The following is a 24164-nucleotide window of genomic DNA, read 5'->3' as shown; positions in this document are numbered from 1 at the left end:
CTTCACACTGCCATAGAGGAAGAAAGTGACCTCTCAATGGGACTCTGTACTCTTTCACTCCTCCTGCACATGGCCTCAGGGTGTGATGTTCTAAGATTGGAGTGTTTTTCTTCTACATAACAGAGCTCACACCATGTTCAACATGCTCCTGCCTTGCTCAAAAACAATGACAAGTGTGCAGTGTTTGGCGTGTGTGTTGTTGGCAGGGTTTTTCCCCCCACCATTTAGGTATGGGGCTGATGGCATATTATTTTTAGATATGTTTCTAAATAAAGGTTTTTACAAAAAAACAGCACCACAATAGTTAAAGCTGCAGGGTCAAAGTCTTGAGTATCTTTGCTTCATGGTGCTGTAGATCTTTTCATGTTATGTATTGATTTTAAGTAATGTTTTACATTAAATCAATGTGTTTTTATATGCAGTCTGCATATATGACTGCATTTTGTTTTTCAGAGATCTGTTTGCTGCCACAATATATCCTCCAGCATTTTTATATGCTGGGAAGAAATGACCAGACTTATTGTGAAAGGGCTGAGGGAAAGAAAAAAAGAAAAAAGGAAGAGAAAGAGACTGCTAGCAGGGGGGAGGATGAAAAGTTGGGGACAAAAAACGAGATGGAGAAAAAGAGACTGTTTGACTCCATTATGTTTTGTAAGAGGCATTTTGAAAGAGACATTGTGCCTCAACGGACACTCTCTGAATCTCCAAACTCAGTTAATCATTATTGAAGAGGCACAAAAGGCAGGAAAGGGTGCAGGGCGTGGCTGTATTGTCAGTGGGGGCCTGGACTGAGGGGCTGAGGGGGATGTCTGGTCCTAGACTTGGGGTCCAGATCCTGTGAGGCCCCCTGACAGACTGGGTGAGCCTTGACCCCATGGTCCCCTCCATTCTTCGCATTCAAGTAGCCCCGTTGTCATTATGAAGTCAAATTAGCTCGCTGCTACCCATCCCTCAAATCCCTCACCCTTGCAGCCCCTCCCCTCAGGGGTCACGGCTTGCACCCGTGCATCTTGCTCCCATTTTGTCGTGCCTAATGAGGTGACATGCTACATAATTGTGCTCGCAAAACATTCCACACATCTTTCTTCAGTTAATCTTATGGCTTTTCACTTGTTAAGAAAAAGCAGCTGGCCTTACAGCCACACAAGCAAAACATAATGGAGAAGGGTGGAAGAGGCATCATATGAGAAAGCTTTGCCAGACTTAAGAAGAGGAGGTATTTTCCCACTACACTGACATTTTCTGCCCAAATGCAAATTTCTCTTTTTGGAGGGAAAGTGTTTAGTAAAAGTAAAAGCTATGGTAAAAGCAGCCTGTTAGTCTGTGTGTGTATGTGTGTGTTTGTGTGTAGGTAGCCTGTTGGTCTGTGTGTGTGTGTGTGTGTGTGTGTGTGTGTGTGTGTGTTTGTGTGTGTCAGGAGGGGGTGTTACTATCATCATCATCATCAGCAGCAGCAGGAGCAGCTGGTGTTGGGAATTGAAGGACCATATTTTTGAATCATCTAATTCTTAGTCCAAGTGCATCGCCATGAACCTGTATAACCATGTTGTAGCTGACCACTCATAGAGATATACAAACATAAAACAAGGCTGCTAGGTGGGGTCACAACAAACTCAGAATGGGACAAAACAGAGTTTTACAAGTTTACACAGATTATGAAACATCACCAAAAGTCATACCTAAGTCATGACTATACAGTGCATGGTGCAGGAGTGTGGTCAGGCCCTATTCTGCTTTATTTTAGTACACTGTGGGCATTAAGAAGGCTTGATTTCACAGTGGGCATGTCCGTATCCTCCATTCACCTCTCTAAAAGAGACCCCCCGGTCTCTAAACGGGCCATTTAGAATGGGAGGACCCATGAAAAAGGGGCCGATTTGGGCTCCCACATCGCAAAACCCCCCGCAGGGGGAAACGTCATGGCTAATTTGTTAACCACAATTGATTTTGCATGGTGGAGAATGTGGCCACCATGGAGGCACTTCATATATTTGACCCCAGAGAGGATGGGATGGATCTGGGTTTGTTAGGCCAGGATTTGGGTAGCCTGGTTTTGGGAAACAGGGCCCATAACCCAGAATACATAGCAGTTTCTAGCATATGCTGCATTTTGCTTAGAGAACCAGACAATACAATATGACCATAATGTCTGGCAAGCACAATACTCTTCTACACACAGTTGGCTTGGATTTCAAAAGATTTCGACACATACAGTATGTGTATGAATTAATGTACAGAAATGACAATGAAGCACTAAAAGTACTGGGTTCAGAGTTCAGATTGATCCTTACTCTTTTGCAGTAGGCTGTGATAGTGAGTTCCGTTCCTCTGATTCACTCGTAGTCTTGTATTTTCTATCTAAAGGAATACAGTGACCAGGCCCTGTGACTTTCTCAGCAAAGGGTCCAACCTCAAAGCCTGCAGCATAGGCTCTGCCATCTCAGCAAGTTCACAGAGCGAGATTGCTGTCTTCAAAAGCAGTCTGGAGCAATGGGAGGTGTGTTTTTCAGAATCTCTCTCAGATCATGCAGCTATGTGTGAGTATGTGAGCATGTGTATGTGTATGAGGAGGGAGCAATGTAGAGCATCCATTTGTTGTGTGTTGGTGGAAGTGTATGTGTGTATGTGTGTGTGCCAGTTACTGTACCCCCCATGTCCCTGTTCCTTACCCCCCTAGGACTGGAGCGCTAGGCATGGGGCAGGCTTTGAACCTATCTCTGCCATGCTCACTAATTGTAGCATGCACCCCCAGCCTCAGTGTTTGTGTGCTGCTGCTGTGTCAAGCATCTCTACCCCTACGGGTCATTTACTGTGAGGTGTTCTTAATTATCCTTCCCTCCCTCTCCTTCCTGTCTCTGCTCAGCCCTGCAATGTCTTCTGGGGCCCATGATGCGCCTGAGAAGCCTGTAGCCTGCTCTGTCTGCAGCAGCTGCACCCTCAATACCATCAGAAGGACAAAAATCTTTTGATGACGTTTTCTCTGCATGTCTTCTTCTTTTCCCCAACAATGTACATATCTTTTCCTTTCTTTCTCTCACTCATTGTCTCATCCCAGCTCGCTAGAGCTCCATTTCTTTTCACTCTCACCCTTTCTCATTCTCCCCCTCTGTTCTGTCTGACTCTTCCCATTCTTCCCCTGCACGTTCAGTTCATTCATTGCTTGGTGGAAGCCATAAAAGGAACCTTGTCATTTATGGAGAAATTAAATCACACAAACTGGCATTCATCCCGGGCACTGGTGCATGGAAATGATGTCACGGCGCATGAACGTCATCTGGAAAGTTTGCAATCAGTGTCACTCCGCCGCAAATTAACCACTGGAGTCCATGGGACAGTGGGGCCTATTCATGCTAATATCTCTCCATAATCGCTCAAGTATCTCCCCGGATTTTAAGACTATAGATTGTTGTTGAGATGGCAAATGGATTTTTTTCTGCTGTGTAAAAGCTGAACCATTTACAGATTCCTCTCCATTATCTCTCCCCTGTACTAGAATGTTGTTTAAGACAACTCGCTATTGGGAGAAGTGCTGAACAGCCCGCAAAGCTGTTGTTATTTCTGAGGCAACGTGCATAATGCATGTCATTCCAAGAATCCTTAATCGCCACTTCTGACACAGATAATGGCAAGGGTGTCTTTGTACCCTGTGCGAGCACACTACCGGCTTTCCATTCTGACTTACAAGACAGGAGACAGCTTAATGTTTTTTTTTTTTTTTTTTTTTAAAGACTCCCCGCCTTGAAAAATTAAACCCTTCACAGTGAGTAAGAAATGAGGTCTGAATGCTAAACAAAAGTCCCTCAAAGCAGGCATACACCTCAAATACAGCCTGTTTGTACTGGAGACAGGGCTGATGTGCACAGAATGAACCTACATTTTCAGGTCAGGTTGATATTTGATGAAGTTTGTACTTTGCCACAAGCACTTTTGTAGATCATGATTCTCATTACTGTAGTCTGCTATTGACAGCCAAATATGCAATATATTTTAAAAGATTAGAAGGACCCTGTTCATACTTCAATTAGCAAAGATAGAACCATGGTTTTTGCACAACATTGACATATCTATTCTGCTATTCTATTCTGTATTTTTGAATACTTCCATGTTAATCCAGATGAAAACTTGACACTTGACAATGGCCATAGTTTACCGACAGAAACGATTGAGAGTATTTTTGAAATGTCATTTTTTAAAACAACTGTTTTCTGGTGAAAGTCAGACTATTTATTTCAAAAGTCCAGACCTTACCTTTTCTTTTTCCTTATTCCTCTTTCTCTGTCCTTTTTCAGAAATTGTTTTTCTTCCTCTCTTATCTGGCTCTTCTTCTTTACCCTCCACGCTCACTAAATTTCTCTTGTAAAAGTTGTGAAAGTTACTGCCTGCAGTGCATCAGTTCCTCTAAAGTCACCTTGAGTCCATGTTCCATCTTAACTACTGTGTCCTCTTTGTAAAGTTTCCACTCCTATCCCTCTCTCCCCCTTTCTCTCTCTCCCTCCACACTCTATTTCCCCTCTCCCTTTCACTTTGCAACTGCTCCTGGTATCTCTCTCTCTTTCTCTCTCTCTCTCTCTCTCTCTCTCTCTACAGTCTCATTCTCAGTGTCATCCTGCTGGGCAGCCAATCAGAATGAAGGATCCTCTCTTCGTCCCTCTCAGTGTAATCAAAGGCCAGCCCTGGCTCCATCGTAATCCAGCAATCTGCAGGGGGGTGGGGGGGCTAGGGAGCCACAAAAGCCACTCATTTAATCTTTCGGTACTTGCAAGTGAATAAAGTGGCCTAAATGGGGGGATGACTTGGTGTGTGTGTGTGTGTGTGTGTGTGTGTGTGGGGGGGGGGGGGGGGGGGGGGTGACTTATTTCTTGAGCAGCGAAGTAGAAAACAGAGAAATGGGGGAGAAAAAAATAATCTCCTCTCTCTTGCGCAAACCTGCCCTAATGCATTTTAATGAGACTGTGTTGTACATGGTTGGATCTAAAAAGGGATTTATGGGCATACAAGATGAAGCTTAAAACTACATTATATTTCAGTGCCTGCCCAGTCAAAGACAAAGCAATTAGTTTTCTAAATTGGCGTAAAGATTCTGGAAATTAGGTGCATGCCAGTACACACAAAGCACATAGTGGGGCTTAGTCATGGTCACAGAAATCTGATCCCTGTTTAGAATGGGGAAGACATATCTGGAGAAATACCAGTGTTTCATTAAAGCAATCATGAAATTAATATGGTGAAGTGAAGTGTTGAGTCTTTTGTGCATACTTTTCCTTTCCAGAGCTAACTGGGATCACTTCGACCGTGCTTTAATAGAAATGAAAATATATTACAGGAAGGGCAGGTGATATTGGCTGTTTTCATAACAAGTTAACATTAACCATGTTCTTGTTGAATAACATTAATGTTGCAAACATATTCCATATTCCACTCTCTACACTGTAAGTAATATTTGGAGTGTTCTCTACATTTTCCTTTGTGAACGGTTTGCTCTTTTTTCTCTACCCCTTCCAGTCTCCTTAATCTTCCTGACAGAGTAATTTAGTCTGTTCTATGGTACTAAAAATACAGATGAAGGCTCTTGTCGTCCGCTGAGCCAGATGGTCAAAAAGTTGTTCTCTTCATCAGCTCAATATGTTTTTTTCTTCTTCCCTCTCTGTCCCTTTCAATATGTCTTCTTTCTCATTTGGCAGGCCATTCTTCTTCCATAGTCTCCACTCCTCCGAACTCTTTGTCTCTTTGAAGACCTGACTGGTTAGTGCCCCAGCCAATCTGTCAGAGAATGCTTGACTGGACCCCCAGAAAAGGCAGGGAGTTTTTGTTGGGGTGGGGTGCAGTAGGGTGGCATTCCAGCTCATTGAACACTGCCTTCCATCACAGTTGCAGACCCCAGATAATAATTGGCAGAACAAATTGAACGTAAAGCTTATTGAAGGGCCTCTCTTTTCAGTCTTGGAGTGGAGGACGTCCGGAAAAAAGGCCCCCTTGGGGTCTCCCCACAATGGCTTAAATACGGTGTAGAAATAGATTGGATACAGTTGTGTTCTGGATGTTCTGGACATAGGTTGGGGGAATATGCAGAACGTAATAAAAAACACGCCTAGAATAAACTCCGCCTACTCAAAAGGCTCCTAGCTGAAGGCTTTGGAGGCCAAGGCTTGTTCTGTCACCTCTGTATCTAATACAAAGCAAAGTGAGACCAGTTGGTTAATTGGACAGGAATGCAGATTTCATGGTTATTTTACGCAACCTTTCAAAACTACCATGGATATCATTAAAGCTTATGATACATTACTGGATTAAACATACAATAACAGTATTGAGCAGTGGTGCATGACATTGATCTGTTTTCTAATGGACAATTACAAAATCATTCTCGATTAAGATTGGACATTTCTTCAAGACTTACTGAATAACTTTGTATCCACCACTACCACTACCACCACCACCACCACCACCACCACCACCACCACTGGGTATAGCATGAAAGAGAGGAAAAGATGAGAGAGAGAGAGAGAGAGAGAGAGAGAGCAAAGCCTCTGTGTCGTCTAGGATGAGAGATGCAGCCTCTCACTTCTGCCCAAGATTAAAAGTGGCATGGACAAAAAAAGACAGAGTACAAAGTGATCCCATATGTCTTTGGGGTGCGCAGACAACCCTTTTCATGTCTGATTCTAGTTACAGGTTGAAACAAAGGGGAATTAGATGGGGAAGTTGTTGTTTCCCATTGCAGATTAGAAACATCTGCACTTTTACATTAACAGCTTGCTTTGCAACCCGCATTTTGCTGGTTCGTATCGCACTATGGACAGCAATATTTGCTAATTATTGTTGCTAATGCTAATGTTTGCTAATGCCTTACCCTGACAACTTACTCTTACCTTAACCACTCAAAGTTAATGCCTAATACTGCCTTACCCTGACAACTTACTCTAACCTTAACCACTCAAAGTTAATGCCTAATACTGCCTTACTGCCACACAATTGGAAGTTGATGAAGACTAACTTCTTATGTAAATCACGCAAATTCACTTACCCTCATAGTTGGTTATCGTCTATTCTCGTTTTTGGCAAAAATCTCTCTAATGCATCAAGCAGGACACGCAACCGGGAATGCTTTAGGTACACTATTTAATTAGAAGACTGTGTTGGAATATTCTTTGGATTATTCATAAAGCTGTTATGCACGTTTTGTAATGATTTTTGTTCTCTGAGTAACTTTGCTGCAAGGTTTCTCTCTCCACTATTTTTGGTAGTATACCGAAATAAATCTACTACTATTGTCTGCTGCAAGAGGTTATGTCTAATTGTAAGACCACAGGATTTGCACAGGGGTTAACAGAGTGAACTATGACATTATGTACTTGGCTACTGTTGCTGAATGCGCTCAGTTGTGGACCAGCTGTGTCTTTCCAAATGAGATCCCTTTTTCCCTGTGACCTTTTCACATTTCCCCTCCGTCTCTAAACAATGTCACCTCGGCAGGATATTGACATTCACTTCGCTGTGTTAAACTTCTCGTCCGCGTATAGCTCGTTGTGGAGGCTCCACTGTGACACCGAGTGGCGTTCCGTTCGGGATAAAAGGCTCTCTCGGCTGTTTGATGCTAGATTCCGGTGGGGATAGGCTGGGACTTGGCCCTGACGAGCTGACGGGAGCTGAGGAGACAGGAGGCTCTGAACAGCGGGACCGCCAAACCTCCAGAAAGTGTGCCTTGGCGCTGATATTTCTCCAACCCCCCCCCCCCCCCCCCCCCCCCCCCCCTTCATCCCCTTCCCCTGTCACTCTCCATAAACCCCACTCTCTTCTCTGTCTCTGTGACCCGGCCGCTGCAATATGCTACACTACACTGCTGAAATCAAAATAGAAAATCACCCCCAAAGAACATTTAAAGTCATTGCGCACAAGAGCAGGAACATACATTGCAATTGCAAGGAACAGTTGCCTCTCATTGAACATGAAATGGGCTTGAATTATGGATGCATGCAGTCAGATTTGTTGTTCCAACTCAATTATTTACACCCAACAAAAATGTGAATTAAAAAAAAAAAATACCCCAAATGAATTATGAAAACAAGACAGTTCCTGTCCCATTGTGTTGCACCATTCTATCTACAACTGTATCAAAGGATATAAATATCCAGTCCCTTTTGAAAGGGTTAGATAGGGCTTTAGTCCCCCTCCATACACAGCGTGTGGGTAGTATCAGTTGGTTGGGCTGAGGCTATAAGCCCTCGCCGAGGCCCTGGGAGTCAATAGAATAACAATTAGGAATGAGTTCGCTCCATTACACTTGTGGTATGTGCAGAGCATGTGCAGGCAGCCATGTTTAACCAGCAACAAACACACAGGAGGATGAATGTCTCCCTTCTTGTTTACAGTTCCCCTCTGTGTCGGATCCAATAATCAGACGGAAAGACACTTCAGCAGGGCTTTGTACAGACTCCCACCAGGTTCTGGAAACAAACTTGGCTTATCACAATGGAAAAAACAACCTCTAATAATGACTGTTTCCCTTTGATAGTCATAAAGTTTCCATTTTCTTGTCCAGATAGATAAACATGATATAAGTTGAACCTAAACAGATGACTAAGCTGGATTCTCTGTTTGGTGGACTGGAGCGATTTCATGAGGAAGGAGTACAAAACGTGTCCCCTTATAACATGAAAACACCCTTACAACACCTGGTCCAGAGTTTGGAGGTGTCCACTACAGATATATTTCAACAGCTTCAGTGTTTTCTGCATCGTTGTCTAATGTTGGTGGGGTATAATTCTGTTCTATTCCATACTGAGGATTTCTTCCTCAAAGTGTGATAAAAATGCATGAGTATACATTACAAATATTGAACCTTGTCAATGTTACTCGCCCATTACTAAAATGTATATTTATACATATTTTCTACCTATTTGGGTTTGATATTTTAAGTTGAATAATAAACACATATTACTTTAGGCAATGCTTTTGTCAATTTCAATGAAATTCACTAGAGAGACAATGGAAAATCCATACCATTTTCCATCATGACCAATATCTAATGATACAACCAAAAAACAATGTTAATACAATGTAGGTTTTTCTAAAATGCCCATGGGGTAGTTGCCCAAAAGTGCAAATAGTTCAAACTTTGCTGTGCTACTCTCTGCCTTACCAATGTCTTTATGTAGCACGTTTATTCGATAGTTGGACACCTACATTGACCTTACTAGCAAGTGTTTAATAGTCCAAACAGTCCAGCTAGGACATGTTTTGAACCAGTTTTCCTCTTGTTTGGTAACTTGGCAACTAACAGACCCATCCATCTGAGCAGCTCCTCAGGTTGCTTTTTTACTGCAAAAATTCAACCCCCTCAACCCCTTATCCGAAAGCTTTGGACTTTCTCCCTCTCTCTTTCTTTACATTTGTGTGATTATGTTGAAGGATCCTCTAGTTAGCTAGTTCATAAGGAGCATGGGGGATAAATGTCTGCATGGGTGTGAGTGAGTGAGTGAGTGAGTGAGTGAGTGTGTGTATGTGTGTGTGTGCGTGCGTGTGTGTGTGTGTGTATGTGTGTGTGGATGTGTGTGTGTGTGTGTGTGTGCGTGTGTGTGTGTGTGTGTGTGTGTGTGTGTGTGTGTGTGTGTGTGTGTGTGTGCGTGTGTGTGTGTGTGTGTGTGTGTTAGGGCTTAAGAGACTGAACCTAAAGGTATCACAACTCCAAAAAACATTTGATTTCAGATAAAGATCAAGAAAGAGAAGAGGCAGGGAAACAATGCTCCATAGGCTTGATAAGAACACATTTGGGCACCTGTCTTTCCAAGGGATTTATCATGCTAAATTTGGGGTTGCAACTCTGGTGACAATGATCTGAAACCTTCTCACTGACTTCTGTAACAATTCAGCAACTGTGTTCAGCTCCTTAGTTATTCAAGCCACTGTGGCTCTGAATCTGAAAGCTTCTAAGAAATGTCACTATCAATTATTTCACAAAGAGAGTCATTTGTGTGCTGGATAGGCATTCAGAGAGCTAAGGAGTTTTAGAATTCTGACAAACCTGCAGTACAGACATCCCTATTGGCTGCGGTACAAACAATTTTGGTGGAAGCAGAGTAGGGCATTTAGGTTTCAAGCTACGACCATTGCTATCAGTGACTCAATAATATTCATGAGTGTAAGGGAATTTAAAATTTCTGGGATTTATGTGTGTGTTCACATACTGATATTCTTCTCTAGAAAAAATTCACTCTGTGTCGATTTAACATTCATGCATATTTGAGTGTGCCTGTAAGAGTAATACTCTCATGTTTCTACAGTTATAGAATAGTCATATGCAAAAGTGGAGGTGGTGGATTTAAGGAGAGATTATCATTGACAGTTTGGGAACACCTGTCCTTATGTATAAGGAGATATACAGCCAGGTTGGACTGAGTCATATGTCACTGTCATTAACAAGTGACATCTAAATGGCTGATTGGTTCAGGGTAACTGACAGTCTGGAACCAGTGCCACACATTGTTGTTTACCAGCCTGGTGGTCACTAGTGTATAATGAAGCACACATATTCCAAAGACATTGCCTGCTGGTTCTGTCTTTATTCTTGCGCTTTGCTGCCCTCTCTGGCTCATACTGAAAAATGTAAAACCTACATATGCTACATTTTCTAATAGTGGCAATTGTGTGCATAGCCTTGTAAACAAACAAAAGGTCAAATAGGTATGTAAACGCCAGTGCTCAAACCACAACACCAGATATTAGAAATGCACAGCTTTTCAAATAACTATCCACTATGACAGTAATTGCATCAGTTTTCATTCAAAGAAAAGTGGCTTATTGGAGTAGTTTTTGAATTTTAACCGAACATTGTAATACACATTTCTGTCATTTTACTGTCACTTCAGTCAGACTAAGAGATTAAACTAAAACTAAATGAAGGAGAGAATAGTTGGTGATTAGAGTGCTACTTAGTGCTTCACATTTTGGAGAAAGGTAAAAACTAAATGACACAGTGGGACATTAATGGGAAATTAATTATTTCATTACAGAGCACAGCTTTTGAGCAAATGTGGTAGACCCACAGTGGTACATGTAACTGGGTTAAGAACAGTGTTATTCATATACAGTATATGAGGACGGCGCAGCAATCCTGTGTTGTGAGTATGCTAGACTAAGCTTTGTGCTGTAATGTGTTCCGAAGAGCTCGCTGAGATCAGCGAAGCAACAATTGACAGAGCTTTTGTTGCATCTTTAATTACGAGTCCTGTTGTCTTCAAATGAGGGCCCTTTGGGACCGGCAGCTCTCAGTCTGATCTGTTTTCCTTGTTTCTCCGAAATGAGTGCCCTGACCTCCATTTCATTGGGTTTTATCCCCCACTAGGAGATGGAGATGGGGTTGCTTCAATAGAATGAGTTTGTGTGCACATTCTAGAGTCAATTTATGTGTTGTTACTAACATATTCATAGTAGGTAGTCTAGCGGGTTCTGCATATTCTGTAAGCTTGGCTCTGTAAACATATTGTGGAATTGCATGTGGGTGTTGTGGTTTGTGTGCCAAGGCTGCTTAGGCCTAATGTAAACTTGTGAGGTCAACCCCCCCATCCCCCATCCCCTCTCTTGCCCCCTCTCTCTGCATTGGCTGTTGATATGCCTCGCAGATAGACATGCTGTTTCTACAGTACCTCCAGTGAGATCAACAGCTGTGTCAGAGGAGATGATCTACAGCAAATATGCCGCTGTCCAGCCTTATTACCCTCAGTGGCACAGCCAGGCTGCTGCTTCACAGGAGCACACCAACAGTCTTTCACAAGACATTTAGTCAGGCCGCACTACCTGTGACGACTAGCCAGACCGCCGCAGGGGGGAGTGTGTGTGTGTGTATGTGTGTGTGTGTGTGTGTGTGTGTGTGTGTGTGTGTGTGTGTGTGTGTGTGCGTGTGTGAGAGTGTGTGTGTGTGTGAGTGGTGTATGTGTGTGTAGTACGCCTGTCTCAGTCTGTCAACCTCCATAAGGAGACAAGCCTTTCGCAGTCTTTGAAGACGCTGCTAGGTGTGCTAGCCTCACAAAAAAGACATCCTCCTTCATTTGGAATTAAAACAAAAAATCTCAGAGGCTATGGATGCATGAGGGGAAATAATGCAAGTAGAGTAAGCATGCCTCTCTCTCCTTCTTTCTTTCTCCTCCTCCGTCTCCCTCCCTCTCATCCCTTAGGTCAGTGTCTTCTTTGTGTCCTCTCTAGAGCTTATGGATAGTGTTACAGTGTCCTTTCATTAAGCTATATTGAATGTGGGATGCACACAAAAAGCTGTTGTGAGAAGCACTACCACAGGTCCCTGTCTACCCCTCTGTTTCCACAGGAGCCCAAGGTGTTAGGTACAGGATCTAGTTACATGAATATTGTATTCTATTCATCGCCACTGGTACTCAAGCATAGTTCTCAGGTAGATGAGTGTCCAGTGGAAACAGATATGTGATTATTGAAAGCCTGGATGAAATCTTATACTCTACTTTAGTACCAACAGCCAAAACAAGTGCTGAGCTGTTCCTATCAGAGGAACAGTTAGACAATACCAGCATCCTGTTTTACAAATAAAAAAAAAGAAGGTTTTTTTGAATGTTCCCTAAAGGTGGTTTGTTATTTTCTAATTTATTTGGTTTAGTATAAGCTAATGTGAGCTACGAGAGTAATGAGCAATTATGTGTGTTTATCCCCAAAACTCAGAAACAATTAATCTGCCCTGAACAGCCTTGGCCAAAAATAATGAAATTAATTATGTGCATTAAGGGTACAGGACTGCAAGAGAAAGGTAGAAATGTAATTATCCACACAGAGGCAGACACCTCCGCACTGGGTTTCTGGCCTTAGATGCGCTGTATGTCGCTGTCTCTCTCTCTCTCTCTCTCTCTCTCTTTCTCTCTCTCTCTCTGCTTTTGTTTGCAGGGCAACATCATCAACAGCTGGCACATGAGCTAAGCCCCAAAAGAGCAAAACAGACAGGTAGCCTCAAGGTTAGAGAGGCTGGCCAGTCATTGCAAGGCTGCTGGTTCGATCTCCAATGGGAGAGTGTGAGCCGGATGTGAGCCGGCGACTGGAGGTTTGCTGGCATCACATCTAAATTTCCTACCTGTGCCCTTGAGCAAGCCACCTAACCCCTAACTTCTCCAGGGCCTGGACTGTGGCTCACCCTGTGCTCTGACCCCTCTCTGTGTATGTAAAAACGATGTGTGTGTATCCTTGGGGGGGTATACAAATAATGGACAATAAAGTGACCTTCATCTTAATAATAACCAACAATAATAACATGGCTTACCCTGCACTGCGTTTGGATCCTGCTGTCGTGTGGTAACTAACTTGTGTGTTTAGGTTCCACAGAGGGGAATGAGAATGAGCAGGAGAGGGGAACTACAGTAGCAGTATACGTGGACCTACCATTTGCTCCAGGGGTTGATTGTCATGGGAGTGCAGGATGTAGAAGCAATGGATTGTTAGAGGCCAGATTTGTGCTGAAACACGACTCTCTGTTGAAAAGCCATTGTTCTAATTTCCACACTGTTCCCATCAGGTTGAGGGCTGCCTTTAGGGAATACCGACTCTGCTTACACTGTTGTACCAGTACGACTTTTCTTAAAAACACACACTCACTCATTCTCTCACTCTCTTACTAACCCTCCTCATCTTTGTTTTGCCATGCATCCACCTTCTAGCCATCTCGACCTCCTACCTCACAGATAAAATGCTCATTCAACCGCCTCATAAACATGTTTTAATGATAAATTGATACTAACTCATTTGCCCCTCTCAGTTGCACGCTTGCTCGCTCACTCAACCCCCTACCTTCCCTCATCCTGCTCTGACCTGCGGCACGTGCAAGACAGACGCCACTTGGTGGAGTAATCGCGGCCCACTTGACCCGGACGGACGGAGGCTGGGGCGGTTGGGGGTGTTAATGGTCTCTTGGAGAGTGTGAGGACGTTTGGAGGTGCTAATGGGACTCTCTCACAGCTAAGTACCACAACACACTCACACTCTCTCTCTCTCTCTCTCTCTCTCTCTGTCACACACTCTCACACACCTCACACAAACACACACACACACACACACACACACACACACACACACACACACACACACACACAAAGTTCTCAGCCTCTTGGATACCAAGCCTACAGTATACCACTAATGACAGTGGGCAGCAGAGTGGAGAGGAATACCACGGCTGCCTTTAATGTGACCATTATGTATGTGAGTGTGTATTTGTTTGTGAGTCTGTGCCTCTGTGGGTGTATGTTTGATTACATTTGTGCATTGTGTGCTTCATTAATCGGAGATAGAGTGACATCTTATGCAACCATGTTTTGGCAGAGAGGGTTATTGAATAGACTGGATGGATGGTGAAGACTCACAAAGCCTTTTGAAGAACACAAATGTCTTCTCCTATTAACAAGCATGTGTAAATGGTTTCCCTACAGACGGCATAGCCAGCTAGACAGCTTATCCAACATGGCAGGTACTGCTTACTGATACAGAACTGAACTGAAGAACAGCTTTCTGCAGTCTTGCTTTCCTTTCAGATTGGGGGGGGGTGGGGGGACAGCAAGTGATTGAATTAATTATGTTTTATCACCTTTTAGCTGATTGAAGCCCACCTTACTCCCTTCAGACAGCTTGTGTTTGTGTCTTCGCTGGCGCCAAATGGATCCGGCCCATCACCCATAGCAGCCGTTGCCATCTCTGTTGTCAGGGACTTGGACTGTGAAGCCTGAGTGGTGAGTCAGGGTTGTCAGTTGGAGCTCAGCTTACATTTTGAATCCAAACATCTCTCTACTTGGCTTTCATAAAAAAATTATGCATTTGTAATCCATATATGGATGAAGCCTTTTTCTCAGCTAAAAGTATCTCCTTCTCCCACTCCTATTACTAAATACATAAATATACAAAAGTCTCTCAATAAATCTCTCTCTCTCTCCAGAATGTTGCGCCAGAAAGTACAGCTACATGCACAGTCAGTGAAGTCAGTAAACTAGCTAGCTTACTGTATACACACACGCACGCACGCACGCACGCACGCACGCACGCACGCAGGCACGCAGGCAGGCAGGCAGGCAGGCAGGCAGGCAGGCAGGCAGGCAGGCAGGCACGCACGCAGGCACGCACGCACGCACACACACACACAGACACACACACACACACACACACACACACACACACACACACACACCCACAAACTAGCTAGTCTATGCCATATTTGGTGTGAGTCCTGTTGTCGGCCCCTCATTTTACACTGAAATGAAGTGAAAAAATAAAAACAAAAATGAATGAGGCTTACAGAGTAGTAAGCCTCACACGATTTTCTTTTGTGTGTGAGCTGGTTAAGTGCATTTTGTGCAGCAGATCAGTGCACCATCTTCCTCTTCCTCAATGGACCAGCCTCCACAGACTAATATGTATAACATTTCACCAACTAGCTAGCCAAACAAACAATAACCACTCGATCCAATGGTACTGTACTGTTTTACACCATCACTCTCTCCTCAGTATCGGGTCTCTGGTGCTGTGGTGAATGCATGTCAGGACATAAGTGTTCAAACATCAAGGGCGTCAATCGGCCGATGGATCACGCCCGGGGATACATTACACACAGCTCACAATCCCCGTCAATTAGCTAAACAGGCAGACATTTGATCTATGAGGAACCGCTACGAAACTGCTAACTGGAGACAGAGAGAGAGTGAAGAGGAAAGAGAGAGCAAGAGAGAGAGAGACGGAAAGAGGAGGGACAATGTGTTCATAGATTTAGGACGGGGGGCAGGAAGCCACCCCCGGAGCTGCCATATCAACAAACCATGACACATCCCAGGACCCAAACAAAAGAATTCCTCAGTACACTAATCTCAGTTAATCCAAATGCTTATGTTTGATACATGGGTTCCTGGATTCAAATATATACACATTGGTCTCTTGAGAACTAGGATGCTTCAGATGCAGCAGATTTCAGACTGTTCTTATTGGCTTGCATCTCTACCAGCCTTAAACCTACTGTATTGGTTCACATGTTGCATGGCCAGGTTGTGTTCCAGGAGATGATGCACTTAAGAGAGCACATGTAATTGACACACCTGAGGCAGTGACCTATACGTCAGGTGGATGGAGCTCACATTCAATTTGACACTGTTTTCATTGCCATTTCACCTAATCTTCCCACCCTTAGTCATACTAGGCAAGTTATATAGTGTGTTCTTATTCATATTTCAAGATAATTAGCAACTTACTCATATTCAACTGTTATAACTATTTGCAGTACCATGACCAAAATGACATGTATTGATATGGACATTCATAAATAGCCTCAGTCAGACTGAAATTATAGAGATCTACAGCTTGTCTTAGATGATCATAGTCTTAGTCTGGCGCAGCAGAGTTCTCAAGTGTCTTTTTGCACTATAGAGCGTGGAAAAGCAGAACCTTGACAGCTTCAAAAACTCTATTCTCTGGAATGAGTGAGGCCCCTCGGCCTTCCAATGTTTATTTCTTGTAGAGATAAACGGTGCTATAAATAAGAAATAACAAGGCGGATCACCGCTCTGTTTAAGGGAACTGTTCAGGACACACCAACCTTCCAAAGAGGGTAGTTTATTTTATTTAGTCTCCATGGTCTGGAGGGACTGTTTGTTGGGGGCAGTGGTGGTGGGCTGTTTGAGGGAGACAGAACCCAGGCGGCGGGTGGTATTTGCCATTTTATGATTTCCATCACGGTGGACCAGATGGCCGTCACCTCGTGTTGATCTTGGACTGGGCTCTTGCCAGGCCTGATTCCCCACAGGACCGAGAAGAACCGAGATGTTAAACATGCCGCTCCCCGCAGCTCTTCGCCTCCATGGCGACACAGGGATTATGTTTGTGCCTAGCTACGCAGGAGGAGCCAGTTTGGATTTGAGAGGAGCCGGAGGGAGAGGCATGCTGGCAAGCAGCAGAACAGAACAAACCAACACAACCAAGAGCTCCGCCTCAGTGTTATGGGCTTATTTCAGCCTTCTGACTCTCTCTTTCCCAGCAAACCGTCTGTGTTTGTTACCTTTCACTGCCAATGATGATTTGTGAAAACCACCATATTCATCTAGCTCTTATGGATCCTGACTGATACCTAACTCTCAGCCCACTCACGGCTGCTCACCTCTCTCTATCTGTCTCTTTTCCCTGTAAGAGCATCTCTGATCCTCTCTGTTCAATGTAACAGGACCCTATTACCCATGCACCGGCAGCACCTCATCTCCATGTCCTGCTGAGTGGTAAATTAGAGATGAGTATGGTAGCTGGGTCTCTGGCCTGACCCCTTAACCCTGCCGCCAGGCACATCCAGCACCTCTCCTCACTCCTCATCACAGGTCATTCCCACGCACCTGTTAATGTTAATGGGAGCCAGATGTACATGGTGGTTCAAACATGTACTTGATTCGCCCTGGGCAGACTGATCCTGGACCTGCTCTTGTCTCAGGGGGTGTTTTCCCTTCCCGAGTGGGCCTGCATGCTCCACTGTGGCTGGCCCTTATCAGCTGCTGATGGGAGTCCACGGAGAGCTATGTGTCGTTATGGGGGATGAATTTTCCCATCTGCTTCCCCCCATGTCTCAGTTTAGCCTTGCTCACAGCCAAGCTGGGGGAGTTGGGATGGGGGCAGAGGCGGAGGACGGGGGTGTGTTGAGAGGATATCAGGCCTCTACTCTCTCTCAGCACGTCTTTGATTGCGTAAAGAGTGAGGTGGGAGAAAAAAAAGAAAGAAAAAAAGAAAAGAAACAGAGCAAAAACCTCAATAAACTGTCTACTCCTGTGCGTGTTGTATTTTATAACTGATGGAGATCAGGAATCTCTTATTTCAAATAGAAAGCACTGATGCACGCGGCTCAATTGCTGATGCTTCCAGTATCCCGTGAGAAAGATACAGGTCTTCTGGTAATTTGTACACTGGATCATCTTTTACAGTTTTATGATGTCGAACTACAACTGCCCTGCAACCCTACCCCTCCAGTTTAGACTAGAACGGTATGTACCGTATGCATCATCTATCTATCCTCAGCCATCCGTACTTATCCATCTCTCTATCCCTCAATCCTTCTTAAAGTGGGCTCTGCAGGCTTCCAAGCCTATACTCTTTGTTTCTCAAATCTGCACCACTTTCCATGAGTGAGGATTTTGGAGTAAAGGATTTGAGTGCAACCAACACTGTTCCTTTATCCCTTTCTCTCTGGATACTGAGAGATACATACTGTATGTGTGGTTTCCTTCTGTACTTACAGTGCACTTGCATGCTCTTTCTCTCTCTGTCTCTCTCTCTCTGTCTCACAAACCCATTTACTGTAGGCACGCATTACACACACACACACACACACACACACACACACACACACACACACACACACACACACACACACACACACACACACACACACACACACACACACACACTATAGAACTGTTGTCTATTTTTCTGGGAAGGAGAGCAGATGTTGGGTTTGATAGGACCCTTATCCAAACATCATTGATTTTCACACATTTTAACGTGTCACTACTTTTAGCTTCCTGCTATGGTGAAAATGCATTTGACAGAATCAAGAACAGACAGGAAACTTGGGTGGATAATAAAATGGTCCACCCACACCTTGTAACCTGCACACTCATACACCTACTGCCTTCAACACATGAAAGTCTGTCTAGGGCATCACCTTCAGCCTCTGCACATCCCTTAAAAAAGAGAAGGGAGGAGAGGAAATAAAAAAAAACGCTGCTAGGAGCCAAGTTCATACTGTACCAGACATCTGCCTATATTGTATTCAAACTATTTGCTGTACTGTATCTATACGGTTTACTTTACACTGTATATCCACTGTAACCTACTGTAAGTGTAGCTACTGTACCAGAGGGCCCTCAGCGCTAGGCTATAAGCTGGTTTGGCCCTGTTTGAACCAGATGCCAAACCAATACCCAATCTGTCTCTGAATCCTTACCTCAGCCTAATTGCTCTCCTCACCCTGCGGACCAGGCTGTTTAGCATTTGCGTGGTTTAATGATATGGTGTGCAGCAGTTGTTCTAAGACCATTGTTCGTTACGAAATGTCATGGAGCGTCAGTACCTCCTGTTGTGTTTTCACTCCCCTTCCTCAGAGTCTTGCTGTTCTTCCGTGTTGCCTCCAGGCGAGTAGGTTTCTCTGATGCCCCCCTGGCACCCCTGTCTTTTAAACTAAGCTCTGCTGGTATGTATGCTGTCCATGAAAATTTGAAATCTCCACCCCAGGAAAAGTGTTTTTGAACCGTGCAGTCAGGTCATGCTAAGAGTAAAATAGCAGCTTTCTTATTCGTTGTTTTTGATTTCGTATTGTTGGTTTTTGAAACACTTGTGGACATATTGACTTCAGCAGTGCATGTTATCTTATGTGACTTTCTCTGTGGTCTTCCAGTCAGATCTGTGCAGCTCATGGCAAAACAGAGACTTACATGACATGCATGCCGTGCAACATAAGAGGATGCTGAGTCTGTTATTACTTGGGCTGTGTATATGCATGGTCCACTGTGGTAGATATTGTTGTTATCTTGGGCTGTGTATATGCATGGTCCACTGTGGTAGATATTGTTGTTATCTTGGGCTGTGTATATGCATGGTCCACTGTGGTAGATATTGTTGTTATCTTGGGCTGTGTATATGCATGGTCCACTGTGGTAGATATTGTTGTTATCTTGGGCTGTGTATATGCATGGTCCACTGTGGTAGATATTGTTGTTATCTTGGGCTGTGTATATGCATGGTCCACTGTGGTAGATATTGTTGTTATCTTGGGCTGTGTATATGCATGGTCCACTGTGGTAGATATTGTTGTTATCTTGGGCTGTGTATATGCATGGTCCACTGTGGTAGATATTGTTGTTATCTTGGGCTGTGTATATGCATGGTCCACTGTGGTAGATATTGTTGTTATCTTGGGCTGTGTATATGCATGGTCCACTGTGGTAGATATTGTTGTTATCTTGGGCTGTGTATATGCATGGTCCACTGTGGTAGATATTGTTGTTATCTTGGGCTGTGTATATGCATGGTCCACTGTGGTAGATATTGTTGTTATCTTGGGCTGTGTATATGCATGGTCCACTGTGGTAGATATTGTTGTTATCTTGGGCTGTGTATATGCATGGTCCACTGTGGTAGATATTGTTGTTATCTTGGGCTGTGTATATGCATGGTCCACTGTGGTAGATATTGTTGTTATCTTGGGCTGTGTATATGCATGGTCCACTGTGGTAGATATTGTTGTTATCTTGGGCTGTGTATATGCATGGTCCACTGTGGTAGATATTGTTGTTATCTTGGGCTGTGTATATGCATGGTCCACTGTGGTAGATATTGTTGTTATCTTGGGCTGTGTATATGCATGGTCCACTGTGGTAGATATTGTTGTTATCTTGGGCTGTGTATATGCATGGTCCACTGTGGTAGATATTGTTGTTATCTTGGGCTGTGTATATGCATGGTCCACTGTGGTAGATATTGTTGTTATCTTGGGCTGTGTATATGCATGGTCCACTGTGGTAGATATTGTTGTTATCTTGGGCTGTGTATATGCATGGTCCACTGTGGTAGATATTGTTGTTATCTTGGGCTGTGTATATGCATGGTCCACTGTGGTAGATATTGTTGTTATCTTGGGCTGTGTATATGCATGGTCCACTGTGGTAGATATTGTTGTTATCTTGCCGTTTTGATCCAGTGTACACTTTCCAGTTTTCCCTTCTTTTAGTGGGTAAGGTATGTTATGTCAACAGGGCTACCTTTAAACATACCCAGGACTCAGAATCCATTCGTGATTATCACCACAATCACACAAGGAGGAGGGAGGCAATTTTCTGAGCGGGGGGAGACTCTACTTCACAGGGTTAAGAGTGACTAGACATGCTCCAGAGACAAAATCACTCAGCCCCATTGTGCGGACTAAATCAAAAACCGCAGCCCCATCCATCTTTCTACACTGACTTGAGGTGGGGGACGAGGATGGGGGACTACTGGAATGTGATTGTGTGTGTCTTTGTGTGTGTGTGTGTGTGAGTGGCGGGGGGGGTGGCAGGAGGCAACTTGGAGGAGCAAAGCAGATGAACCACAACACCTCTTAAAAGCCTCAAGCCTTGATCAACGTCTCTCCAACCTCTTCATTCCAATGAAAAGGTCACCAAGAGCCCTTTCTAGCTTGATAATTTTTTCAGCTTTGCATGATTTCTTTCATACACACCTCCTGTTCACCATGACTGAATCATGCTCGGATAATAAATGGGAGAATGGGAATGTCTCTGGAATTTATCATTTCAAGTCTGATACCTCTGCACGAGATGTGCTAGGGGGCCAAATCGGGCACTGAAGGAAAGTCAAAATTATAGTGTCATCTGTACAGTGGATTAATTATTCAATACACTCAACACGTTATTTTTGTATTTTGGCCATCAAAAATTTCCTTTGACAAGGATGTCAGCCCATAGCACATTGTGGTATTCTAGCACCTCCCCATGCAGCTAGAATCACGCAACGGTAACTTCTCATCCTGGAAAGTCAATGTTCTCCTGTGATTCATAACTTCTTTCATCTAGACGTGCCTTGGTGATTCCTTACAGTCTAACCATGGACTGTAACGTCATATAAAATAGGCTTACAGTTTTATCACTGACTATCTTTATACCAAGAATCGTTTAGGACCCATATGTCACTTTCAATTAAAGTGATAGTTCAGGTAAGTAATCCCATTCATGTCCACTGGTATGCCTAAATGCTAGTCCAACAAAAACTGCAAAACAAGTTAGACACAACTGCACACTAAAGGCAAACATTACTTTCTCAACCTTGCCTAACTGTACAACTTGACACGTTTTTGTAGTTGTTCTAATGTTCAGCTATTGGAAAATGTATACCAACCCAAGGTATCTTGGATAGCTCTTTAGTTCTGTTCTGGCTCGGCAAGGACTTATGTGTGGCTGCAATGATAGCCAATAGGCTAATTTTCTCATCTACTAAGAAACTCTTAGGGTAGAGACAAGGTTGACTGCGCCAACTGAAGTTCATTTCTTTCCAGCAAGGGTTGGAGAGAGGCAATTATAGCCTTGAATACATAAACCTCACGAAGCACCACGACTTCCATTAATTGCGTAGATTTTCTTGGTTTTTAAAATCGTTTTTCATTGTTATAATTCCCTTATAATGGTATGTGCCTTTTATCCTTCTCATAAAAAGTGGTGGGCTTAATTGAGGTAAATCAGTTTTGTTGAGCTGTATTAGATTGCTGAAAGTGTTGCACTGTGTAATATTTCAGCAATATTGGGATCAGAAAGTGTAATCTAAACAAAGTTCTCAATTAAATGTGATAATCCTAAACTTCTCCTCTCGCTTTGATTTCAGACTTAATTGAATTTCAAACATTGCTCATGAGGATCATCTCCGACAGTGGAGTCTCAGCAATCTGTGAAGCTCATTTCAAGTGGTCAGTCTCACTTTGAAAATAGTCAAACTGGTCAAACGGGAAGAAAAGTGGCATATTTAATTTGTCAGCCTGACGGAAATTGGCTGGTAAAGAAAACAAATGGCGGACACATGGGCTGGTGATGCCAATTCATCAGAGGAAGATTGAGGGCCCAGTCTGGAGATAGCTCCCATCTCCATAAATCATGTTGACAATTGACTGGGCCCACAAGAGAGGGAGGTCTCCTATAAACACAATCTGAAGACGGCTTGATATGGGACTCTTCTTCTCAGTCTCAGACAGATGATACGGGTCTGTGGTGGCTTGTGAAGGGAGAGGACAGACTGATATGGTTTCTCTCCCTCTCTCTGTGGAGGTAGAGTCATTAGGAGGCTCAGTCAGGCCGTTCAGAGTGCTGTGTTTATGCAGGTTCCACCAGATGTTGATCCCTGCATTGAACAAATGACAGATGTAGCCGACAGCTGAAGAGACAAATCTACAGCCCAGCTTGCAGCAGGCACCCACTATTCTCTCTCCACCCCCACCCCCCACTCTTCATCCCTCACACCCACAACTGTACTCTGTTGCACAACCTCCCTAACCCCACACCACACTGTAAAAAAAACTATAAAACCATAAGGCCTTGGGTTATGAATTGATAAGATTATAATATAATAGTAAACAGTGGAATTGAAAAGAATACATTACAGTACAATACATGTTGAATAGAACAGAGCAGTGTAATTGGAGGGGCAGAGGTGTAGACTCTGCTGCTGTAGTCCTCGGAGAAGTCATTTACTTCAATTGCTCTAATAAACACCCAGCCATAAAAGGTGTAAAGCTTTCAGCATTATAGTGACAGATTAAATTGTCTACTATGCAAATAAAACAAGACTCTTACACTTAAATAGTTCTGTGGAAAATGTGTATTTGTGATATGCTTTCATATTATTGCACTTGTATGATTATCATGTTATAACATATGAGTTAAGTTATAAATACAGCATTCCGAGCGTTTTGATTACTGCTCGATGATGATGATGATGATGGTGATGATGGTGATGATGGTGATGATATGTCATTTGTTAAATACTTTTCAGATACAATCCACACACCAGTGTGAACATTTTTATAGACTCTCGTTGTTAGCATTCATGATACAGCACATATTTGGAGTGAAAACTACACTGCTTAACTGCTTCCCTGGCCACCGTTCTTTGTCCCCTAACAAGGAAAGAAATGAGCATTTCTGGCATAGTCATTATTAATAGATTCCACTATTACATATATAATGCATATTTTCCTTTGCCTTCCTCTAATGCTCTGTTTTGTTCTTCAAATATTTAAAGCCATTGCCTTTGACAATTGCTCACTTGAAGGGCCGTTACCTCCAGGAGACAAGGTGAGGTGACCACCTGCCCTTGTCTTACAGTGTATTGGTAGATTGTTCAACACTGGCAACTGTAGACCAATAGATTCAAGACCAATAGATATTCCATAACAAAAACTATGTTTTAAGACAGATATTTTGAGTTGCCAATACCCAAAAAAGACAGGAAATTAATTGTGCACCATACCTCAATATTTGACCTATACACTGACAAGGTTTTTCAGCAAACTCAGCACATACTGTAGACGGCTGCTACAGTAGCTTTGTTGGGCTACTGTACTTCAAACAACAGAGCAGTGGGCATGTATACTTCCTACATGTATACAGCCTAAT

The sequence above is a fragment of the Argentina silus genome (assembly GCF_951799395.1).
Source record: "Argentina silus genome assembly, chromosome: 1".
NCBI classification, from domain to species: Eukaryota; Metazoa; Chordata; class Actinopteri; order Argentiniformes; family Argentinidae; genus Argentina; species Argentina silus.
This window is presented reverse-complemented; position numbering follows the sequence as displayed.